Source organism: Anastrepha ludens, chromosome 6, assembly GCF_028408465.1.
Source record: "Anastrepha ludens isolate Willacy chromosome 6, idAnaLude1.1, whole genome shotgun sequence".
NCBI classification, from domain to species: Eukaryota; Metazoa; Arthropoda; class Insecta; order Diptera; family Tephritidae; genus Anastrepha; species Anastrepha ludens.
Genome location: NC_071502.1, coordinates 88,176,821 through 88,202,914, shown reverse-complemented (window position 1 = coordinate 88,202,914; position 26,094 = coordinate 88,176,821). Strand labels below are relative to the sequence as shown.

General features: G+C 37.9%; 1 protein-coding gene and 1 non-coding gene across 2 annotated transcripts in view; both read left to right on the top strand.

Moving 5' to 3' along the window:
- LOC128867546 (homeobox protein 5-like) overlaps positions 1 to 26,094 on the top strand; it is a 276,653-nt gene that overhangs the window by 230,706 nt on the left and 19,853 nt on the right. The window lies entirely within an intron of this gene.
- On the top strand, positions 25,136 to 25,209 carry Trnai-aau (transfer RNA isoleucine (anticodon AAU)). Its single transcript has one exon. It is a non-coding gene; the product is annotated as a tRNA-Ile (tRNA).

The following is a 26,094-nucleotide window of genomic DNA, read 5'->3' as shown; positions in this document are numbered from 1 at the left end:
AGAAAAAAGTTTTTCTAATAGCGGTCGCCCCTCGGCAGGCAATGGCAAACCTCCGAGTGTATTTCTGCCATGAAAAAGCTCCTCATAAAAATATTTGCCGTTTGGAGTCGGTTTGAAACTGTAGGTCCCTCCATTTGTGGAGCAACATCAAGACGTAGACCACAAATAGGAGGAGGAGGAGCTCGGCCAAACACCCAAAAAGGGTGTACGCGCCAATTGTTTTATCACTGATTGAATGGAAAGACTGAAAAATCTTGGTTGGAGTACTGGCGGGGCACTGTCTCACCCCACATCCTCAATGGCACAGCGACAATGAGATTAGTCCAGAGCGATGCATGTAACACGTGCAACAAAGCGTATGCTAGGGGTACTTTGGAACACCTTCTTTGCCACTGCCCTGCTCTCTGTTGGACTCGAAATATGTGTCTAGGATCAACATATTTTCATCCTTGAAGGATATTGCTGACAAAAAGACTGAACGGCTTGTTAAAATTCGCGTAGACGTGCATTATGAATTATATTAGGAGCGCAACTAAGTTCCCGCTGTTTGTCAATAGATGCCGCCAGCAGTTTGTGCTAGTCGATTCTAACATAACCTAAACGTCATAAACCAAGCTGAGACATATGGTAAACAAACTGCTGCGACACATTAGTGATTTGGTTTTGGCATCATATACTTTTGGTTTTGTGAAAATGTCCGATTTGAAGCCGAATAATCGTCATTTGCGGGAAATGTTGCTTTTCCTCTTTCATTCGAAAAAACCGGTGGCTGAAGCGCATCGAGAGCTACAAAAAGTTTATGGAGATGCTGCTTTAACTGAAACAACGTGCCGAGATCTGTTCCGTCGCTTCAAAGACGGTGCTTTTATTGTTGACGACCGTCCGTGAAGCTCAGCGTGAAGGGAGGCCAAAAACCTTCGAAGACGCTGAATTGAAGGGATTGCTCACTGAGGATCCGTGTCAAACGCAAGAAGACCTTGCTTCAGTATGAGGAGTTACCCGCCCACCCGCCAATCCATTTCCAAGCGATTGCGTGCTTTGGGAATGATTCAGAAACAGGGGACTTGGGTTCCTTATGAATTAAAACCAAGGGATGTTGAACGTCGTTTTTTCGCCTGTGAACAACTGCTTCAGCGGCTAAAAAAGGAAGGGTTTTCGCATCGGGACAGCTGATGAAAAAAGCATTCATTACAGCAATCCAAAGAAAAGAAAGTCATGGGGACTGCCCGGTCATTCTTCTACGTCGTCGCATCGGCCGAATATTCACGTTGCGAAGGTTTTGCTATGCATTTGGTGTGACTATGTTGGTGTTATTTCTTATGGACTGTTACAACCAAGCGAAACCACCACTGGGGATCGGTATCGACTTCAATTGATGCGATTGAGCCGAGCACTGCGCGAGAAGCGGCCGCAATACGCGGAGAGGCATGAAAAAGTGATTCTACAGCATGAGCACGCTCGGCCTCACGTTGCCAAACCAGTTAAAACCTACCTGGAAACACTGATATGGGAAATCCTACCCCACCCGCCATATTATCCAGATATTCCGATCGATAGCACATGGTCCAGCTGAACAGTAGTTCGATTTATATAAAAAAAAGGGTTTGATCCGTGAATAGCCTCAAAAGATGAACAGTTTTACCGCGACGGTATACGAGATCTACCAGAAAGATGGGAAAAAGTAGTAGCCAGCGATGGGCAATACTTTCAATGATCCACTTGTAACCATTTTTTTTTTTCAGAATAAAGTTGTATTTTCAACAAAAAAACAGCGATAACTTAGTTGCGCACCTAATATAAAATGATATCTTCGACTCCAGCTACATAGCACCGGCAACGCAATGTACCTTAGGGATCTAAGTGAGATCTTTTTGCAGATCAGCCAGCACTACCTAAGGTAACCCTGCCAATTAATGATTTTACTACCGATTATATTCTGGCCAATGACGATCTAGTATTGATTTCTTCCATTAAATACCAGTATCTGAACTAGAGTTCGTTTGGCCTTTCCCTCCAGGGACTTTATATCCATATATCCATATATCCATATAAAAAGTACACACATCTATACACACGCATATGTATGCGAGCGTGTAAATTTATTTGTTTGCCATTTTACAATTAATTTTTTGTGCAAATTGCTTTCTGCTGCGCCCGCTGTGCTTCTAAAAGCGGCACAAACACGCGCATCACAAATATTTACACATACGCACACAAATCTGCGTCCACATATCGCTGTGCATTAATTCACATACACACACACGCATGCAAGTATATGCAGCAAGATAAGTCCCCTGTTGGTGCATATTCCCTTATTTACTGCTTTCGTTGAATATTCGCCCGCTGATTGTTTTGCTTCCTTATTTTTATGCTTCATTTTCGAAATACTGCCCTTTGGTTGGAACTTTTTCGGTCTTTTGCACATACACATGCATACATACGTGTATGCGCAACTGCATGTATGAGTGTATGCCTGCATTTGCGTTGTCATTTTTTTTTTTTTTTTTTTTTATTATTTTTTGCCTTTGCTTTGTGCCCAATTCTACGTTTTTCAAGATCAAGGTCAAAATTTATGTAATACATCAATGGATGCGGTCTTGTGTGACAGAGAAGTGGGAACATGTGCATATCCATATCTATATATACACACACACACACGCACACACGCTTACAAAGTGGCATTCAAAAATTTCGTAATACAAAACAAAAACAAAAGGGGTAAATGCATGTGCATTTTTTAGGGTAAATGCAGTTGTTTACGGTAAAAAAGTGTGCAACAAAAAGGTGTGACGAAAAAATACGAAGAAGTTATATGGGTTGCCGCGTGCTTTTTTCTTGTGTTTTTGTTTTTGAAGAAAGGTAAAAACCAACGGATACTTTTAGGTGAAAAAAATGCTGCAATAAAAATGCATTTAGTTAAAAATATTTTCCCACAAACATACACATGACTGCTACTCCTATTAAGTGAAAAAAGTATGGACAAGTTCAGTTAAAAAAATACAAAAAAAAAAACTAGAAAGTAGTCGAGTTGAAAAATTGAAACTGAAATTTGAATAGGCCGAGCCAAGGAGCACCAAGAGATTTAGCGGCTCCTAAAACACTCAGGCTAAAAAGCGCATTGTATTTAGAGCTCTGGAAAGAGGGTACATAGTAGGCCGGGTAGATTTGTGGGGAGGCAAAAAAATCGCCCATTGCTCTGTGAAAATCATATTCTAGGGAAGGAACCATGCCTCTGAAACGAATTCTGATGTCCCCCAATTTGGGTCGAACTTTTTGGTTTCTTTTCTCATGTAAAGGCCAAAAATGGTGATATTTTGAAATGATTGTATGGGGAACCCCCCAGGGGAGTTCCAGGGGGTGTGCCACTGGCATGGGTGGATCGGCCGGCTAAAGTTAGTGGGGGTCGGTCATACATTTTGACTCGATTGGAGCACTCTAAATGGGTCAAAGTGGGATTTTTTGTTCGACCCAAATTGGGGGACATCAGAATTCGTTTTAGAGATATGGTTCCTTCGGCAAAGTTTCTTATTTTGGTCCCTAGAATACGATTTTCACAGAGCAATGAGCGATTTTTAAATCGACCCGCCCTAGTACATAGGCAAGGAGAAAACGACAAAAGTATTAGAGAAAGAGATAGGAATGAATAGAGACAGAGACAGAGGTAGTAAGTCCTGTGAGAACATTCCAGATTCTTTGGCAAATCTGTAAATATCCTCCGGCTTTAGAGAACGAATATTACTCATTCTCACGACATCGGAACCCATAACTCGTAGCCTTGCTTTAGCAAAGGCAGGTGACTCGCAGAGAAAGTGCTCAGTGCTATTCGCCGCCTCCAAGCAAGACAGGCAGATTGGGTCCTCAATGATTCCAATGGTGGTCATATGCCGACCCCATAGATTGTGTCCTGTAGTAATATCGAGCATCAACCGAACGTGTTTTCTTGGAAATTTTAGAAGAAAATTCGACAGTTTTCTGTTCGGGCTTGTCACAAAATACTTTGCAGTTCTGCAGCGTTCTAGACCGGGCCATCCCTCTTTATGTAAATTGCCTACATAATCGCTGTTTCAATTCATGATTCCTGCAGAACTGATTCCGATTATTGGTTTTGGCCCTTGTGGCGGAACCGCTGATCCACGATTGGCCAATTTATCGGCAATTTCGTTTCCTTGAACACCGGAGTGTCCCGGAACCAATATAAGTATGAGATTGTTTTGTTTTGCGACAGAATATTAAGCTTCTTCTTACATTCTTGAACAATCTTTGAGGTTTGCTTCGCGTTCTCCAGGGACTTCAGTGCAGATTGACTGTCACTAAAAACTCTAATCTGTTTCCCGCTGCATCTTCTCTCGACTATCCATTCGGCTACTTTCAGGATGGTAAAAACTTCCGTTTGGAAAACAGTTGCCATTTCCCCCATAGCATAGTTATACTTATTACTATTGTTTAAGTACCATCCGGCTCCAGACTCTATTTCATTCTTGGACTTATCGGTAAAGAAAATATCCGTCAAACCTCCCTGCATGCATTCGGGACTGCTCCATTGCTCACGTTGCATCTTACATCAAACTTCCTTCCAAATGAAACTGTGTGGATCAGGTCATCTTTAGGTGCCAAAAACAGTGGATACTGCTCCGACAGCAACTTAAAGATTTCTCTGTGTCCCGAAGTTGCGTCTTCGTGCCAGAAACCATATTTATGGAGCCTACACTTTGCTTTTATTGCTTTCTGTTGTATCTTAAGGTCCGAGGGAAGCAAATAAAGCATAGCATTTAGGGCATCTCCAGAGGTTGTACTCCTGGCACCCGTAATGCATAAACATACGCTCCTTTGCAGCCTGTATAGTCCCCGGAGTGGGGACTTAACCATGCTCCGTCGCCATCAGACCACAGAGGCTTAAGTGATGATTGGTCTGATAATTGCTGTGCATATCCATAGTACCACAGCGGTTTCAGATCCCAGGTTTTACCAAAGGCTCTACGGCATTGCTGAAAAATCCTTAAGGGGGGAGCCTGGTTTATGAGGTCTGAAAATTGCATCTCTTTGCGATTTTTGTTTTAAGGAAAAAATTAATTTATCACTGCAAAGTTTTCTCTATCTTTTAATGATCATTTAAAAGGTATAAAAAATTTTTGTACTGGTTAAAATAAGTTGAAAAAAATGTTTAACATAGAAATTAGTAGAGCGCTGCAACGCTGGAGTTTCCAACTGGCGTACAAGATACAGCTCGTAATTATTATCTAAAGCAAAAAATTCAAATGGATTTCTAATTATCATAATTTTTTATTCTAGATGAACTAAGAAAACTGAGAGAAATTCCAAAATTTCAACTTTTTGGAGGTTTTAAAGAAAAAAATTCCTTTCTATAAAAAAAAATTCACTTCAACTTGGTATAAAAATCTTGAAATTTTTTTTTTATCTATTTTGTTAGTTCAAAAAGAAGAGAATTTAGTACTGAAGGGAACAAGCTATGATTCATTTCAAAAGGTTCATTAGTTTTTTTTCATTCATGTACTCCAATTCAAAGAAATCATAAAAATGAAAAGTCGAGAAAAGAAGATTAAGTTTGTACTATAGTTGTCCGGTCACAGCGTAACTACCTAACGCTCGCCTACCTTTGGCTTTGTATCTACGGAAACATTGAGAATTAGGCTCTGTAACTTTGTGTGAATTTTCTGAAATATATTAGGAATCGCTTAAAACGAAAAAAAAAAATTTGATTTTTTTGACCTTATAAACCAGGCTCCCCCCTTAATGTGCGATTCACCTTCAGTGAAACGTGACTCTCCCAAGTCAGCTTCCTATCCAAGAATACTCCTAGATATTTCAGTTTCTCAGGGAGACTCAGTGTCATACACTTCAGTGTTGGAAGGCTAAGTCCATCCAATTTCCGTTTTCTTGTTTGGATTAACGGAAAGACCAGTAGTCGAGTTTGTAACGACTGGCTTTTATGAAAGATTCTCCTATAACCTAACAATTTTGAACCCTAATTGAGCTGGAAATGGTAGGCCTTTTTGGAAAGCCGTTTCCTTGTGCATTTCCCTGCCACATCTTTGATATATTTTCAAGTTTTTATGTGTAAAGTAAAAATCAATTTACAAACTCCATCAACTCTAATTCCCTGACGACGATAGGCTAACTTTTATTTCTCTTATTCAAATACACTCTAGGCCGGGTCGATTTGTGGGGAGGCAAAAAAATCGCCCATTGCTCTGTGAAAATCATATTCTAGTTATCAAAGTAAGAAACTTTGCCGAAGGAACCATACCTCTAACATTTGGGTCGAACTTTTTAGTTTCTTTTCTCATGTAAAGGCCAAAAATGGTGATATTTTGAAATGATTGTATGGGGAACCCCCAGGGGAGTTCCAGGGGGTGTGCCGCTGGCATGGGTGGATCGGCCGTTCAAAGTTAGTGGGGGTCGGTCATACATTTGGACTCGATTAGAGCACTCTAAATGGGTCAAAGTGGGATTTTTCGTTCGACCCAAATTGGGGGACATCAGAATTCGTTTAAGCGGTATGGTTCCTTCGGCATAGTTTCTTATTTTGATCCCTAGAATACGATTTTCACAGAGCAATAAGCGATTTTTAAATCGACCCGCCCTAGTACACTCGGCTACAGTTTGTCAAGAAAATGTTTTGACATACTAAAATATTAAAGTCATTTGCACTTCTTCAACCAAAATCATGGCTTCTTTTTAAATTTGGCGAGCCGTTGAAAATTATTTCATCAACAAAAATTAAGGTGAATATTAAAATTTCGCGGGCCACATAAATTCGTCTTCCGATTAATATTATTATGTTTTGTTTTTTATGTTGCTACACTCGTATCGAAGATTTGTTCACGGTTTTAGCAATATAGTTTAGTTTAGTGGGTTTTTTAGAGGCATAAATAAGACAAGTGTTTTGGTGTTCGGCGATTTTCTGCTATCAAAAAAAAATGGATCAAGGAAGTTACAGCAAATTTTGTCCAAAAATGGAATTAAGTGCTTAAAAAAACTTGAAATGTTGACAGTGGCATCCGGTGAGAGTACTCTGAGTCAAAAAAATGTTTGCAGGTGGTACACGCTTTTCACAGAAGGTCGACAATATGTCAATGACGCCGCTCGCTCTGCGCACATCAACAACCGATGGAAATGTTGAGAAAGTGAAATGAAAATTGTTATGGAGAATCGTCGAATCACAATTAGAGAAGTTGCTGAGGATGTCGGCATATCGGTTGGCTGCAATCTTTGCAGAAATTTTGGGCATGACGCGTGTGGCAGCGAAGTGCGTTCCAAAATTGCTGAATTTTGACCAAAAATAACATCGCATGAGCACTTAGCTACTCATGTAAAAACTTTAAGTACCTCTTAAGCACCATTTGGGATTATCTACTTAAAAAAACGCCTAAAGACTCGTAATTAGTTAATTAAAATTGCAGAAAAAAAACAATGTAAAACCACTTTAATCGCTCTTTTTATTGAAAATATTTACATATTTACATTACTTACTGTCATAAACTCTTTTGCTTCGTTCGAAGGCACGTTTATTGATTCACCGACTTTTCGTTTGTCTGTGTATTCGACAGTTACTTGATTTTCTGGTCGGCTGGCTGTTACTTTTTTAGTCACTCTCTCTCGTTGTTTTTGTGCGATTGCAATACTCTGACGCGTTTGAATAACGTGATTTTCCAACGCACGCTGGGATTTGTGTAATAAATTGAATAAATAAGCTTTTACGTAGATTGCATTGTGAAATGCCGATTTGGTTAAAATAAATTTGGTTTTTGATAGAAATTCAAGTTCAAGGTTACGACAAAGAATGGGGGTAAATAAAAACAGGTTGATACAGAGGAATAAGGTGTGAAAGTTGGTTACAGATGATGTCATTTAAAAAGAAAAAACTTTAACTAAGTACCAAAGGGTGATCAATGTAGAGGTATCGCATTTTAAATTGAAATAGAACAACGAAAATTCAAATTGATTGGCCACTCTTTATTACTTTTGTGTGGAACCATTCATGACATTTATTTTTTTTTTTAATAATCCCTTTCAGTTGGCCGCAACTGTGGCGTAATTGGGACATCCGTAACCGCCAATTTTGAATGACTAGCTGGAGGACTTCGGTGGGTATCGCGTGAATAACTTTAGTAATATAAACTTCCAATGCGTCACTCGAAGCTGGTTTATTCACAAAGCATTGGTGGCAAATCACACGGTCTTGGTGGCTAATCCACTGGTTCGCGATGAGAGTTAAATTACTCCTCGAAACGACGACGCAGTAAATCCTTTGTTTCACGGCTTGCATGGCAGGTAGCGCCGTCTTGTTGGAACAAAATGGTGTGAAGATCACGGACTTCAATCACCGTCATCCGGCATCAAAAAGTTGTTTATCATGGCGCGTTAGTGTTCGCCATTCACTGTTACATTGGCGCGAGCCTAGTCTTTGAAAAAATATAGGTCGATGATTCCTCCTGCTCATAGGCTGCACCTAACGGCTGTTTTCAATGGATGTAATGGCTCCTCTTGAATGGCTTCGGGTTGCTCTCCAGCTCAAATATGACAATTTTGCTTGTTGACGTATCCACTAAGCCAAAAGTGGGCCTCATTGCTGAACAAAATTCGGATCTTCGGCGAGTTTTTCCAGAGCCCAACGACGATTTGGAAGATCGGACTAGTTGTATCTTGGATTAGTTGTATTTTATATGCCTTCAAACCAAGATCTCTGCGCAAAATCGCTCAAGTAGTGCCTTAAGATAAGCCAAGTTGTTGTGAGATCGGCGCCGAATCAATTCTTCCGGGTCTTCGGCAAAACTCTCATTTACAACCGCAATATTCTCTAAACTTTGGGCTCTACGTGGTCTAATTGGTCGAGTATCATCCAATAATGTTAAATCATTCGCAATTTTTCCGATGGGTGCCCAAGTAGTGCGTTCGGTAGGACGGTTATTGGCCTGAGCGCGCGTTGAACACTTTTCACAGAGCGTCGATTGTCGTAACGCGATTGTACGATTTGTAAACGTTGTTGAGGCCTTTCCATGATGAAACGTTAATGAATATTGAAAAAAATTATTAAAATTAACTGTCAAAAAATCCTATTGGAAAAGTACCTCCAACCTGATCACCCTTTACAGTGACCGACAAAAGTCTACATACACCCCCCATTTCCACTGGATTGAAAGTTCAAAAACTTTACTGAAAAATGTGTTTACACAGTTTTATTTGAAAGCTTTTTCTAATCATTATAAAGTTAAAAAAATCCATACATTAACATAAAATAGCAAAGCTATGGCAAAAAAACCTAAAATCAACGTTGACAAAAGTCTACATACAGTACACAAATATCATCTTAGTACAGTGTGAAAAACTTCACTTAACTCTAAGTAATATTGCTTCTTAGTATTGAGTTGGTCCACCATTAGCATCAGTTACAGCTTGAAGTCGTCGAGGTGACTAAATTTATTAACTCTGCAGAAGTTACACGTTCCCAGCTTCTATTAGTCGTTCTCTGAGTACTGAAGCGCTTGAAATCGGACTTTTTCGATCTAAAATTTCTCAGACATGCTCAATACTAGTAAAATCTGGGCTTTGCGGTGGTGTATTTAATTGCCTTGGAGCATGGTAAAGCAGCCAATCCTTCACAATGTGTGCTGTGTGCTTTGGATCGTTATCCTGTTGAAAGACGCAACCTGCACCAAGCTCCAAATCATCCACCGAAGATTGCAGATTGACTTCCAATAGTGATTTGTATTTATAACGATCCATATTACCTTCAATAAATACTAATCTTCCAACTCGAGATGCAGCAACAGCTCCTCAAACCAAATTCTTCGGACTAAGTGCAGTAATTTTTTTCCTCCACACTTTTGCTTTTCCATCGCTACCGAATATATTAAACTTCGACTCATCTGTAAACAAAACTTTTTGCCAAAAATCCATCCCCTTTTCCCTGTGTGCTTTGGCGAACTCCAGGCGAAGTTTTTGTCGCAGGAATACCATCAGCAATTTTCTAAAAAATCCAAAAACATATGGTCAACTCAAACGAAGCGGCAGATCAACTAACATCGACAGCAGATGCAAACGAGAAATTCGTCGACTGGCTACTCACAAAGAAATGTCTTGCAAGAAAATGAAACACCATTTAAGTATTAAGGTCACCGATAGACGAATACATCAAATTGTGGTCGAGGACGGAACACTTAAATATTGTTTGCGGGAGCCGGTACCAAGCCTATTAGCACGCCACATTAAGGCTCGTTTAGCATTTGCCGGAAAATATAAATTTTGTACTAACGAAATCCGAAATGTTGTATTTTCGGACGAAAACAAGTTCAACTTAGATGGTCCAGATGGTTGCCAGAAATATTGGCGGGACCTTAGGCAACCACGGCAAACGCGCCATAAGCGGAACCACCGTGGCGGGTCTTTGATGATTTGGGCCGCTTTCGGACATGGTGGAAAGTGTCCAATTTGTTTTATTCCGACAAGAACCAATGCAGAATTCTATGTTGAAATATTAGAAGATGTTCCCATTGAGTTTGCGGGAAACATATACGGAGGCGTCTGGACTTTCCAGCAAGACAACGCCCCAATCCATACGGCTCGTTTAACTAAGGCCTTCCTATTGTCAAGATAAAGTTCAGTTTACCGAGGTTTATACCCACAGGCATGGAAAACTGCTGGGATTATACCTATCCCAAAACCGAACAGACCCAATTCTCTGATTTCAAATTATAGACCAATTTCGCTATTACCTTGCATGTCAAAAGTACTAGAAAAGATAATATCTCGGCGACTTGTGTGGTTTGCCGAACAGAATGATCTCATAAACCCACATCAGTTTGCTTTTCGGAAAGGTGTAAGCGTAATAGATCCTCTTCTATTATTTGATCATTTCATTACTAAAGCCCTATCGTCTAAAAATCACGTCTCAATACTTAGTTTAGACTTTGAAAAGGCATATGACAGAATTGGAGCGCATTGCGTATTACAAGAACTTAAACGTTGGAAAGTTGGTGAAAAAATATTCAATGTCGTAAAATCCTTCCTCTGCAATCGCAAATTTTTTGTTCGTGCAAATAATCAAAAATCAAAAATTCTTCCCCTTTTCAATGGTATCCCTCAAGGGTCGCCGTTATCAGTTATCCTGTTTACAATCGCGTTCAACGTAATTAGCCGGATTATTTCGTCATATACCCAAATTGAGCATTTCGTTTATGCCGATGACGTCCTTATTTTTTCGAAAATCAAAGACCTAACTATAATAAAAACCGCGTTCTCTAATATCTTGAAGGACTTAAACACTTGGTCAAAAATATCCGGAGCTAATCTGTCTGTTAACAAAAGCACATCTTTCCATATCTGCAGGAAACATAAATGCGTCTTCCCTACCCTTTCCCTTTTTAACTCTCCAATTCCCCATACTAATAGTTTAAAAATATTAGGCATTATATTTGATAAGGGATATACGTTCAAAGATCATTGTGAATATGTTAGACTAAGCTTATTCTCTAGACTTAATATTGTAAAATACCTCTCATCTAAACATTGTCTAGTACACATAAGAACTCTTGTCAATATAACAAAAGCCATAATACTTTCTAAAATCGATTTCGGACTCGCAATATACGGACACTGCGCCAGAAGACATATCAAACGCCTACAAACACCATACCATGCTGCGGCCAGGAGAAGTATCCGCGCTTTCCCCACGTCTCCAATAAAGGTAATTTTAGCCGAAGCAGGACTGCCAGCTATTTCGCAAAGAACAATGAGCAACTCAATGATGCAAATCCCAAAAATGCTTCACTGCAGAAACAAGTTGCTGTTTTCATACGTTGAATCAGAATGGCTTCAAAAAGACAAGTCCAAGTCACCATCAGCAATATCGCGCATTTTAAACTCATTCAAGAACCTCGACATTGTTTCTGTACCAACGCCCTCAGAAATCGAAACGCATCCGCAGTGGTTGGATCGTAGATCTAGCTTCATCACCACTTTATTAAAATATCCAAAATCCTCTACCAGCCCCAACAAATACAAACAACTCTATAACAAATTTGTTGAACCTCTTAGAGGTAACTGGGAGTTTATTTTTACAGACGGATCGAAGTCTGACACCAGCACTACGTTTGCAGTGACAAACGAGCTTGGTGGTTTGATTTCGGCCGCTGCAATGCCAACATATTGCTCGATATTTACAGCTGAAGCAGCTGCAATATTTGAAGCGGTACGGTTTGCCTCCAGTAGTGGAAATAAATATCTGATATGTAGTGATAGCAAATCCACATTCGAAGCCCTTGCTAACCACATCAACAACACCCCACTAATTGAAAAAATTCGCAAAATACTTCTAAAGCATAAGGATACCATAAAAATTATGTGGATACCAGGTCACGCCGGTATTCGCGGGAACGAGAAAGCTGACGAACTTGCCAAAGAAGCTTCCAGACAACCGTTACATCTATCCGAACACTTCATCGATAAAGACATTAAGAAGCTCGTAAAAAAATATATTCAGAAATGTTTCGCTAGCGATTGGTGTAGCTATCATCACTGCTACAAAAATTACAACCCTAATGGGGAAACTCCGATATATCCATCTAATGTATCATACGGCAAACTCAAAATATTTGTTCGCCTTAAAATTGGACACACACTCACCACACATGCACACCTTTTAAAAGGCTCCACAAAACAAACCTGCTCCTTTTGCGGCTCTACCGACAACACCGTTCTTCACCTCCTGGACGAATGTGCTGGACTCAAACAAATAAGAACCTCCATTTTTAACAATACCAAACCATCATCCTACCTAAAGCTTCGCGATATCGATAGTATTAACATCATTTATAAATTCATTTATCTGTGTAAGATACCTACTTGACCATTATTTTTTCTTGTATATATCATATTACTTTTAATATATGTATGTAAACAATCCTTGTTGGACATGGTACAAATGTTCGTTAGTGAATATACGGGCGTACATCTATGCGCTTAATCGTACATACGATGAGCGTATATATGTTACACACACATGTTAGTACGAATGAACATGAGTACCATCAGTCATGCATTTGCCAATAACTTTAAATATTTTTAAATCCTATTAGACTATTTTTTCCTTTTAGCAATAAGCCGAAGGCCCTGGTAGCCAGCGCTGTAATATTATAAGTGTAATAATTATTAATTAGTTGTTACTCTTTCAAATAAATAAATAAATAAAAAAATACCCTTACACATATACTTATTTCTGTGAGGTATTCTTTAAGGATTATATTAACATTTGCCTTACCATTATTTTTTGTAATTCAAAAAGCATTGGAATTGCCTTTTAAGTAATCACATCGTACCATTTTCGTATCGTAATTATATCATCTTACTTTATCACCTTATGATATCACACCTCCTTATATCACATCACTGCCATATCTCATCTTATTTAATATCCATTTTTTATTGGCATTTCCCTTTCCTTTACATAACGCCATTTACTGATTTGTTTTTTTTTTTTTGTTTTTGTATTTTTGCCCTTACTTTTGTTGCTGAAAGAAAAGTAACAGTGTTGGTCGTGCATATCTGCTGCAAGCTGATAATTAAAATGTATTTACTTGCATATTTGTGCTTTCTGTGTGTAACAATGCTTATTCGGACATACATACATACACACACATATACATATATATGTTTGCACTTTTGCTCGCATTTCTCAGCGCTGCAAAGTTAAAGGTCGCTGTATCAATTCAAGGCCAAGTGCAAAATGAAAGTAAACAAACAGTAAAACGCACCAACACACACACCCACAGTCGCACAGACAGACGTAATTCGTACTTTTTTTAATATAACATAAAGTGAAATTGTGATTGCAATAAAGGCAACAAAAACAAAAACAAAGATAATCACAATCTGCAATATAGCAGCGAATGCGAATTTTAACTCCACCACACACTTCCAAAGGCAACAAAAACATGAACCACTCAATCCACCATAAACGAATAATTAACAGATCATTTCAGTTGAATACTAAGCAAATACATAAAAGAGAATTTGCAGATTTTTTAAGATTTTCAAATTGTAGAAAATAAATAATTTTACATTATTTTGCTACGTTGCCTTTGTAATATTGCGTATGGTGTAAGTGTGTGTGTAAATTGTTTTATTTTATTTATATTTTAAACTTTTTGTCCTATTTGTCGTTCGCCCTTTTACATTTACTTAAGCTTTTGTTGACGCAAGCAGGCAAAATAAATACAAAGCACGTTCAGGGGATTTCGTGGCCTAAACTGAAAGTACATAAATCCAAATAATGAAAATAAGAGCAAAATTAAATTATTGTAAATAAAATAAAATTATTTTAAAATTGATAAAAAACCAAAAAAAAGGTATGAAAGAGTGAAATAAAGTAATCGTTTAAGTCTTGGGGTGGCTTAACTTTGGCCAAAAATGAGGTGACACTGTACCCAGAACACAGACGCCGTAACAAATAAAGGGTTTTTCAATAAGAGGTGTTATTTTGATCTTTTCCCGTAAAAGATCAATGGTTTCGTTGCTTGTAGCGCACGTAACGCCATCTTGTTGAAAATAGGCGTTGTCTAGATCAATAACATCCAATTCTGGCCATAAAAAATCGTTAATCATCTCTCGATAGCGCAATCCATTCACCGTAACTGTTGCTCCAGCTTCATTTTCGAAAAAAAGTAAGGCCCAATGACTCCGCCGGACCATAAACCACACCAAACAGTCAGTCACACGTTGAGGATAGAGAGGCTTTTCAACAATAACTCTTTGCTTTTCTGAGCTCCAGATCCGACAATTTTGCTTGTTGACGAAGCCACCGAGGTGGAAATGTGCCTCGTCACTCAAGATGATTTTTCGATGGAATTCCGGATAATTTTCATGCATTTCATCGACCCAATCAGCAAAGACACGACGTTGTTGATGATCTGCCGGCTTGAGTTCTTATGTTAACTAGACTTTATAAGCCTTAAGACCCAAATCTTTATGCAAAATACGGTGTAATGGCGTTTGTGGAATGCCTAATTCCAAAGAACGACGAGGAATGGACAAACCTGGGTTTTCTTCAACACTTTCGGCTACAACAGCAATATTTTCGGCTGTTCTTGAGCGACGTGCACGAATTTTATTCTGCACATCACTAACTTCTCCCAACAGCTCGAATTTTTTCACCAATTTCTGTATTGCGGTCCGGCAAGGTGCTTCACGATGATCCAAAAATGTTCAAGTTTTACGAACCGTCTCTGCCAAATGTTCACCATTTTTATAGGGAATGTTAATAATTCCAATTTTTATGAATGGCGTAGTTTCTACTTGTCAAATATCAAAAAATGACAGCGTCAAAAGTGACATCTACCGAAATAGCGGGCTATTCAAGATGAATACCTGCTCGGACAGCCAATGGCTATCAAATCAATGGAGGCAGTTATACTAAAATCAAAGGTTGCTCAGCAATGCCTGACAGCTCTAAATGATATTAGTACCGTCTTCAAGGTCAGTCTTATATGGGTTTCGGGATATAGAGATATTGAAGGAAATGGCAAGGCCGATTAGTTAGCCAGAAAGGCTGCTAATCTTCCACTGCTTGAAAACAGAGGCAATATTGGAATCCCTATGGCAACTTGCAAATTAAGGATAACAAAAAATGTTCTCCAGGAGGCCAATAGGTCATGGGGAGTAGAAAATATTTGGGCTACAACCAGGCTGATTTGGCTGCAAATAGATAAGAAAAGATTAGGACGAAGAATAGATAAGAAAAGATCTCATAGGTCGCGGCTTGTTTCACCGGTCATTGGCTGTTAGGTAGGCACTCTTCTAGGGTAGTAGTATTTTCGCTGGAATATTGCATGAATACTTGTAGAGAGGAGGAAGAGGAAGAAACTGTAGAACACCTCCTCTGTAATTGTCCAGCCTTAGCTAGAAGTAGAGCAAGGTTGTTAGGAAAATACCATTTTGAGTCTCTTATTGAACTCTCCGGTGTTGGGATAAAAACTATCCTGCGCTTCATAAGAGAGTCTAACTGGTTCCATGAAAAGTTAACAGTGAGGCTACTCTGAGCCGACTGCCACAGAAACCTAACCTAACTCCACTTTTGCCATCGGTTCGCGCTTCATGTGCCGCTTAAGCTCACCCTTATATTTATATAGATGCAGATGCTGCATGCTTCAGCGGAAGCAGTGGTCCACCAATGAATGTTATGCTCAGAAAGAAGAAGCAGACGCATGCTTCACAACAAATAAAAAGTGAAACAGAACTCAATTCCTATCCCCGGGCGGAAAGTAGGCGAACGTTTGCTTAAAAATCTGAGTAAGTGAAGCCGGTTAACGAGTAGCGATTAAAGAAAACAATGAGCAAACATGCGAAATTGGTTATATAGGATCTTTTGTTTTAGAGATTGAAAATCTAAAATGATAATACAAAAAAGAAATATTGTTGGAATTATTTGTTTTTATGATAATCTTGTAAATAATTTCCGAGGCTACGTTTTCGTTTCCATTGGGTGGGATTTTTACATCGCGAGTCCCCAACCTAGGTTTGATACCAAACTCACCGAGATTTAACAAAGTCGGGAGAAGCACCTCTCTGTGGCGTTTGATACCAAACGAGGTTTCAGACAAGGTGACTCACTGTCGTGTGACTTCTTTAACCTGATGTTGGAGCGCATCGTACGAGCCGCAGAACTTAATCGCTCCGGCACAATTTTTTATAAGAGCGTACAATTGTTGGCGTATGCGGATGATATCGACATCATCGGCCTTAACAACCGCGCTGTTAGTTCTGCCTTCTCCAAACTGGATAAAGAGGCAAAGCGAATGGGTCTGGTGGTGAACGAGGACAAAACAAAGTACCTCCTGTCTTCAAACAAACAGTCGGCGCACTCATGTATCGGCCCCCATGTCACTGTAGACAGTTATAATTTCGAGGTTGTAAAAGACTTCGTTTATTTAGGAACCAGCATTAACACCGATAACAAAGTCAGCCTTGAAATCCAACCGAGAGATAATCTCTCTTTCCAACAAGTGCTACTTCGGACTAAGTAGGCAACTGAGTAGTAGAGTCCTTTCTCGACGAACAAGGCTAATACTCTAGAAGGCTCTCATCATGCCCGTCCTAACGTATGGCGCAGAGGCGTGGACGATGACAACATCCGATGAAGCGACGCTTGGAGTGTTTGAGAGAAAGATTCTGCGTAAGATTTTCGGATCTTTGCACGTTGGAAACGGCGAATATCGCAGGCGATGGAACGATGAGCTGTGTGAGCTTTACGACGCCATAGGCATAGCCCAGCGAATAAAGATACAACGGCTACGTTGACTGGGCCATGTCGTCCGAATGGATACAAACGCTCCGGCTTTGAAAGAATTCGATGCGGTACCAGCTGGTGGTAGCAGAGGAAGAGGAAGGCCTCCTCTGCGTTGGAAAGATCAGTTGGAGAAGGACTTGGCTTCACTTGGTGTGTCCAACTGGCGCCGGTTAGCACGAGAAAGACACGCTTTGTTAAGCTCGGCCAAAATCGCGTAAGCGGTTATCGCGCCAATTAAGAAGAAGAAGAAGTAAATATTAGGGCATTTATTATTTGAATATATGTCCGGTATATGTCGCCACGTCTACGAGTTACATGGTCCATTCGATCATTCCAATTGTTGACTACTTTTTCCAATTAATCTGCACGTAGGCGCCGATGGTGTCTTGAATATTGCAACTAAATCGATTGTGAAGCGCGTTTGTATGGCAAGTTTCGCTCTACTTGTGGGAACCAAATCTGGTCGATGTTTAGCTGATTAATTTTTGGAAACAAAAATTCAGTCAACATGGCTCGGTAGAGCTCGCGGTTCACCGTAGCGGAAGCTACTTCCTGAGATCGATAGAAACAAGTACCGATGAAGCGTGTAAATCGTGCGTAACTATGAACTTCGCGAATAGATTTATTTTTGTCAAAGCAAATTTCCCCATTTTCTAAGTATTTTTGTCGCGTAATGGCGTGATTTATGATGACTTGCCTTTGCTTACTCAACACAGCTGTCAAACCATTTCCAGCTATCAAACCATAGTTATCGATATCGATAGTTCTCGTACAGCTAAAGCAGCCGATACTATGTAATTGCAAAAATAATTTTTATTTTAATTTATTCCAAATATTTTCAACCTTGGCATGTAATACGATTTTTACGTGCCACTTTTTTACCGATAAAATTTTTTATGATCGAGTTTAAATCAGTTATCGAAAATGCGAAACTTATTCAAATGTTACTCAATTTTTACCCATTCGTTATTTTTATTATCGATTCTTAATCAGTTATCAAAAATGTGAAACTTATTCAAAAATTGCTAAACTTTTACCCATGTATTATTTTTTTATTCTCAATTTTCAATCGATTATCGAAAATGCAAATCACAATTGGTTTTAGGAATAAGTTTCAATATTTAAATTGGATTTTAAAATAGACCAAATAACAAGATTTTTTAATCGACAGTACAATATTTATCGATATATATATATAGTTTTTTATCGATTTTTAATCCGTTATCGAAAATGCAAATGACAATCGGTTTTAGGGAACATTTTTTAATATTTAATTTGTATTTTAAGCTATATTAGAAACAAGATTTTTTAGTCGGCAGTACAATTTTTGTCGATATATATAATTTTTTTCATCGATTTATAATCCTTTATCGAAAATGCAAATGACAATTGGTTATAGGGAACATTTTTTAATATGTAATTTACTTTGTATTTTAGGCTTTATTAGAAACAAGATTTTGTAATCGACAGAAAAATGTTTATCGCTGTATTATTTTTTTATCGATTTTTAATCCATTATCGAAAGTGCAAATGACAATCGGTTATAGGGAACACTTCAATATTTAATTTGTATTTTTAGCTATATTAAAAGCAAGATTTTTTAGTCGACAGTATAATTTTTATCGATATATATATTCTTATCGATGTTTAATCGATTATCGAAAATGCAAGTCATACACAAATTGGTCATAACTAAACAAAAAGGTTTTTTTAATTGACAGTAAAATTTATTATAAATTTTTTGTTATCGATTTTTAATCCCTTATCGAGCAAGTGAATGACAATTGGTTTTAAAGCGTTTTCCAATATTTAATTTCTATATTAAACTCTACCAAGTAACATGATTTATTAAGCGGCATTACAATTTTTAACGATTTACAATTTTTATTATCGATTTTTTATCGTGTATCGAAAAGTGTATTTGGACTAGAGTTACATTTAATGAGCATAAATTAGTTCTACATTTTTTTTTTCTACAATTTTCCTTCCTTTTCTCTAACTGCGAATTTCTTTTCGAATTCTGGTGGGCAAGTAAAAATATGCAGGATGTTTTGGTTGAAAGTGCGGTTTTTAGAGTTTAGTGCTTATCCAAAAATATGTGAATTTTAAATAAGAAGAGTTATATTCAGGGTGCCTATAGGAGTATAGGATGACCGCTTTATATGTAATGCATTGATGGATTATTACCGTTATGGATATATTTATGCGAGTATTTTCAAATTTGTTGGTTTTTTCTAACAAAAAATTCGCTTAGTTATCTCCTCAACTGCCTTGCCCTGTATAAGCTACTGGACACTACTTTAGCAGTTTAGAAAAATGTACAATATGTAAAATCTTAAGGTCTTAAGCTTAAGAAGAGCTTAAAGTCTTCAACGCAATATCCAGTCAGACATATGATAATAATTTTTTTTTCATATTCAATTACACCGAACGGACACTAAAATGGCATGCAGTGACGCTCAAGCAAAATTTTTTAGGGAATAACACTTTTTGTTCGAAAGCTTCGTACAACTGCAAGTTCCTATATTTTTTTTTACATACTTTTTGTACATAAACAAGGATTGTTGCTGGGGTGGCAGTTCTTGGCCGGATATAAATCCAAGTTCCGTCTTCACTTTGAGTTCCACACTTCAAGTTAAAGCTAAAGCTCACGCTAAGCGCATCGATATTAGTTTATAAATAAATCAAATTTAAAAAATTAAAAAACTTAAATCTAAAAATATTTTCACCACCATTTCGTTCCCACAGCAGATCGTTTATATTTTCACAAATATTTTACATACAGACTCATCAATTGCCCCTCAAACTATAACCCACAGGTTTCCTGCTGTTTCATCTGCACACTTTTTCAATGTGTTGACTCAATTTTTAGCTACCAGTTTGTATGTGTTTTTTTGTTTTTCTTTTTTCTTTTTCTTTGCTATCTACATACCTAAAATATATGCAACAAATATGTGTGTACATATGTACGCAATCGTACTTAGTACCTACTCGTCGTATTCGCACATATTTCCATTTTTTATTTGCCTTCACTTTTTCGGCAAAATTTTCTCTTTGTGACTATTTACATGTCTGGTCGCAGTTAAATGGGTTTCATGCGCGTCGTCCCCCATTGCCCCATTATCTCGTTCGTCACTAAATCTATTTGCTTGCACTCTGCTGCGGCCTAAACGCAGCCATACCAACTCACTACTTAGTATCTTCACACCTCTCTTTCCCGCTTGCAATGTTTTAGTCGAAATACTCGTACGATTGCAGCGTCGAAAGAACAGCAGCACAGCTACATATGTAGATACTTGTGAAATTGAGAAGAGGGGAGAGACGTTTAGTCCCGGTTCAGTGAGTCAAGCGTAGCATGATTGCGAATATCTCATTGGCTGCCTGGGCCAGCAGCATTTTCGCAGCTGCTCCCCGTTTACAATTCGACTCCCACCGTCGCTGCCTTTTAATTTGTACTGTTTGTTTGTGTGTGTGTGTGTGTTTTTGTTTTTTGGTGCAGTAAAAGGTCGGTGTGCCCGACAGCAGTTACAGCTGCTGCGACTGCGATTCGGTTCCTCCACGATTGGGCTATGGTCGTGGATGTGAACGGGGCTGGAGTTGGGTTGGTCGTGTGGAAGGTGGGCGATGGCGGTTTCGGTGACGGAGGTATGATTGTCGCCGTCATCGGTGTTGTCGTAGCCGAAAATGAAGCAGCAACCGCATTCAAGGTCATTGCGCACAGACACAGTCTAGCTCCGACCACTGCGCCCTGGCACCAATTCACATACCCGACAAGCGACGGCCCCACCCGCTCCCCTAGCGATTGCACTCAATTTGCGTTGTATTTGTAGCTATAAAGTTTTTTAGTACTTGTGTTTTTTTTTTGTGTTTTGCGAAATAAATTTTGTTTCATTTTTTGCAAACTTGTTTTTTGTTTTGCGACAGCTTTTTGTGTGTGCGTGTGTGTTGTTGTTGTTGTTTTGGATTTTTGCGTTTATTTACTTTCCTTCCGCCAGCGTATTTTTCACCACTTTTTGCATTGTTCTCGCTTCTGTGCAGTTCCATTCATTTGTGTAGGTATTTTTTCTCCAACTGCGAATTTTTGAGGTTTGTTTTAGTACTTTTTTGAGTGTTGTTTTTTAGATTTTTTGGTTTATTATTTAACTTTTTTTTTGCTTTTTATAATTCTTGTTTTGATAAGCCTGCAAAAAAATGTTCAACAAAAAATTTACAAAATTTTCTGTATTCAATATATTTTTATGTATATTTTTGTTTACTTATTGCGTTGTATTTCGAATTTGGGCGAATTCTGTTTTAGAAGGTAAATGATGAAATTCGCTATATTTTGCGCTATGATATAAAAATTTGAAATGTTTGCCTTTTTTAAGAATATTTATGAGTAGTGTTGGCGTAAAGTTTTTTTTGAAATTTTGTGGTTTTCTATTTCTATATTTTTAAGACTTTGCTTTTATCTGATTATTTTATTGATCAATGAAACGGGAAAGCCTCGGATTTTTGCTTCTAAGGGTTTTACAAAATTACAACTTCATACTTACAGATATAAAAAAAATTTCCGCCAAGGGTGTTTTAAATTTTCTTTCATGTAACAGATGTTCGACAATTTTTTTATATGAAGAAACAACAAAATACCGCCAACAAAAAAAAAAAAATTAAAAAAAAATTTAAAAAAAATTTTCAGCTACTTCAAACTTGTACTTTACTATACCAAAATTCAATGGGCTCTAAAATTAAGTACTTGAAATTTTTCTCAAAATTTTGAGTAAAAAATTTGAAATTTTAAAAAAATTTTATTGCATTTTTTTACTTTTTTGCAAGAAGATTTACTTCAGGGCGTTAGAAAATTACAAATTAAACAAGATTTTCCCTCATATCAAGAGAACGACCGTAGCACCAGGTTACAGGTAAAACAAGCAAAAGTTAATATATAAATGTGCCCACATTGCTGAAACTCCTGCACAAGCACTCGAGTTGGACGTCATCGAAAATTTGTGGTCGCGAAAATTTAAGAGCCATAACAAATTTGTTCTTAAAAAGCGATACTTGAAGAGTGGAACCAACAGATCGCGAAAAAGTCGACACATCGATATTTTGACCTTAGAGGGACTTGCAAATCACCAAATTGCCAAAAATATTGGTCGAAGTTCAAACGTTGCGGATCTTTACGTAAAACAAGTTGCCTAGTAAGAACTACAAAGGCCGAACTACGATGGCTTAGACATCAAAGGAAATCCGCAAAATCGTTAGAATGGCATCAATTTCCTCCCTTTCAACACCAAAAATAAAAGAAATGGCAAATGTTGTGGCCAGCAAATCCACCGTTCGAAAGACTATTCTAAAAGCGCCACATCGGAAGCACTGAATTGAATAATTTTCGCAAAGAACGCCGCCTCAATTTTGCAGGGACCACGACGTAGCTTGGAGTTCTGTTACAAATACCGATCCCGAATGGAAAAAGTAGTATTTATTGGCGAAAAGAAGTTCAATCGGGATAAACTGGATGTATGCAATTATTATTTCCTCGACTTAAGAAAGGAGGAAAGGTACTTGAGTCGACTTGTGTTATGGTATGGGTAGCCATTTCCTACCACGGCGCGTTAGACTTGAGAATTTTGGGCTACAAAATAACACACATTGCATCAGTGGCGTCAGCAAGAGGAAGCGGGCGACCGCGGTAATAACGCAGACACACGAAATTTAGCAAAGTCCTCAACCGTGTGTGAGTTTCTTCTGTTAATAAAATGTGACGCACAGATGTCACTCCAGGTAGTAAGAAGGCGTTGTTCCTAAGCAACGACAGGTGGGTGTTCCCGCTACTTAGGACTGGTAGCCGCAGGCTAATCACCTACCCAGTCAGAAATAAAAAAAAACAGCTAACGAAACCAACACAAGACTGAGTCTTGTCGAGGCCCTATGCTCCCGAGAGGAGTGAACAAGGAAAAAAAATTGGAGCTTTCAATAGCAAAATGCATCTCTACATACTTCGAAAGCTTGGATTGCGTACCAAAATGTTGAAACTTTAGCATGGATACCATATTCCCCAGATCTGAATATTATTGAAAATCTATGGGGATGTTTTTTTTTTGGTTTTTCTTGTCGGGCCAACTGGCAAGTATAGCACTCAGACAACATTAAGTCCATAGCACTGCACTCGGGTTCCCTTTTTCATTTTCTTTAAATCTACCCGATCTCCGAAGAAATCTACGTAGTTCTTGTGGAGCCAAGGAGCCAAAGTGGTCGCTTCTTAACACATCAATGCCAAAGATCTCAAGGCTGATTCGAGCGAAGGCGGGACAGAAAGTTGTCCGCCGTCTCATCCTCCTCTCCATATGCTGGGCAGAGTGCACTGTTTGAGATGCCCACCTTTTCCGTGTGCTTCTCCCATAGAAAGTGGCCCGTCCGTCATCAGTCCAACCACCCTCCTACAGTCCCTCTGCTTAGTGTCAGGAGGAACTGCGACAGTCGGTCGGACATGACAGGTAACATCAGTTTTGTCCATCTGCAGCCTCTCTCAGCCTGCCAAACTCGATGGTGGGGTTGAAGTAACCCATTTTCTAACCATGGCTTTGATGGCTGCAGAAGGGAGTGTCAGAACGGGCTCTGCACCAAGGAAGTTGGCCTCATCCGTGGATGATGGCTTGAGAGAATCGACAACAAGTTGAAGACAAAAATGCTTACATTCGAATCATATAAACGGCCTGGTGTGAAATTTCATTAGACTATCGGGAGAATTTGTATAAATCCGTTCACCAACGTATTTACGACGAAGTAATTTATAAACAAAGTGGCAGCACAAACTATTAAGCTTTAAATAATGAATCGGAAAAAAAACTCCTGTTTCGTTATTATATTTTTTTTATTTGTTATTATGTTTTCTTATTTGGTTAGTGCCTCTATAAAAGAGAACCAATAAATCGAGGGCAGTGTTACAGCTCCTGAAGTTTTACCGTTAGATGGAATAATATTTTAGTGCATGTTGGTTTTCGAGCAATGTACCGTCTTCACTTCTTCAAAACTTGGATTACTAGATCAAATACGGTTGCTTTAGGGGGTTAAGGGTAGTCAGAATTTTCAAAAAATTTATTGTTTTTTTTGCATTTTCTTAAAGTAGAATATCTTAAAAATAATGTGTGAAGATTTGAAGAGAATCCGACAAATACTTTTCGAGTTATTCAACAATTAACAAAGGGCGCTCGGGTGCTCCGGCGCTCGATAGCAAAATTTTAAATGCGTTTTTTTCAAAACTAATATATGTTTTTTGAACTGGTAATCTCTGTAACTTAAAAACCGCTTGGTAGATTTCAATAAAATGTATACAGCTTGTGAAGAACATAAAAATTTGTGTCTGATCAAAGGATGTTTTTTTTTTCAAACATTTCAATTTTTTAAAACAATTTATTGTCAGTTTTTTTCTCAAAAATCCATAAAAATTATTGCCTCTAATCAAGTGAATCGGACTTTTTGGACTACATTTTAAAATGTTAAATATTATAAATAAGTAGTTGTACTTTTTCAAGTTGCATCATTTAAGCTGTGGCGTCTCGGACTGTGGGGTTTTTTGTATTATATTACATTGAAATGAGTGAACCCTTTTTTGTATTTTATGTTGAGCACTGAAATAAAGTAAAATAAATTACGCAAAATATTATGAAATATAGGACACTTTAGGTCTGAGTGCCTATAGGCAGATATATTGAAGATGCAAATAATTTTATATAGCGCCTGGATTTTATATTGGACGAAATTGCCGACTTCATTGGAGGCATTTTTTTGTGATTTTCTGTCGAAATGCCATTCTAGTAATTGAGATATTTTCCCATTCAGGCAGAGTTGCCAACTGGCCCATTAGCTCAGTTGGTTAGAGCGTCGTGCTAATAACGCGAAGGTCGCGGGTTCGATCCCCTCATGGGCCAAATGTAATTCCTTTTATTTTTATATGAAATGCTTCGTTTCACATTGCAGGTATAGAACAATACACATACACCTGCAATACATAGTACATTGTAAATAAAAAAGAAATCATTTTATTAAAAGTGAATCAAAATCAATTCTTATACGCTGCCGATGGTTTAATAAATAGCAATAAATTTAAGAATTAAATCAAACTTAGATGTCTAACGTCACAAAATATCTTATCGCCCTTATTTTAACTTTTTGCTTGATTTTTATAACACTTCGTATATTCGCTCTAAAATATGATGGCTTGTGTTTTACTATTATGAATGTACGTATGTATGTACATATGGATGTATTTGAAGATAACTCGAAAATTTCAGGGATCACTGGCAACGTTTCAGCTATTAACGAAAAAAGTCTGAGCCGAACTGTCCTCCACAAATGAAATGAAAACAAGTTTTTAAAACAAAAAAAGAAATCATTTGTTAAAAATTTGGTAAAATTTTTTTCATACTTGTTCAAAATTTCCGTAATATTTTTTTCAAATTAAATTTTTTTTTATTACTGGTTTTGAGTTTTTGAAATAAAATATCTTCATAATTTTTTTCAAACGCTTTTTTTCAGGGATAAAATATTCCAGGATATGTAAATGAAATGAGAAAAGTTGTTGACCCAAGAAAACAAACAAAGAATTGTTGAAAATGTAGACAAAAGTTTTTTATGTTTTTTTTTTTCAAAATTAAAAAATATTGAGCTTTGGTATTGCGTTTATGAAGTGAAATATCTGCATAATTTTTTTCAAGCATTTTTTCAAGGATATGTAAATGAAATGAAGAAGTTTTTTTACCAAAAAAAAAAAAATCAACAATTGTTCAAAATTTAGTCAAAAGTTTTTTGAGCGT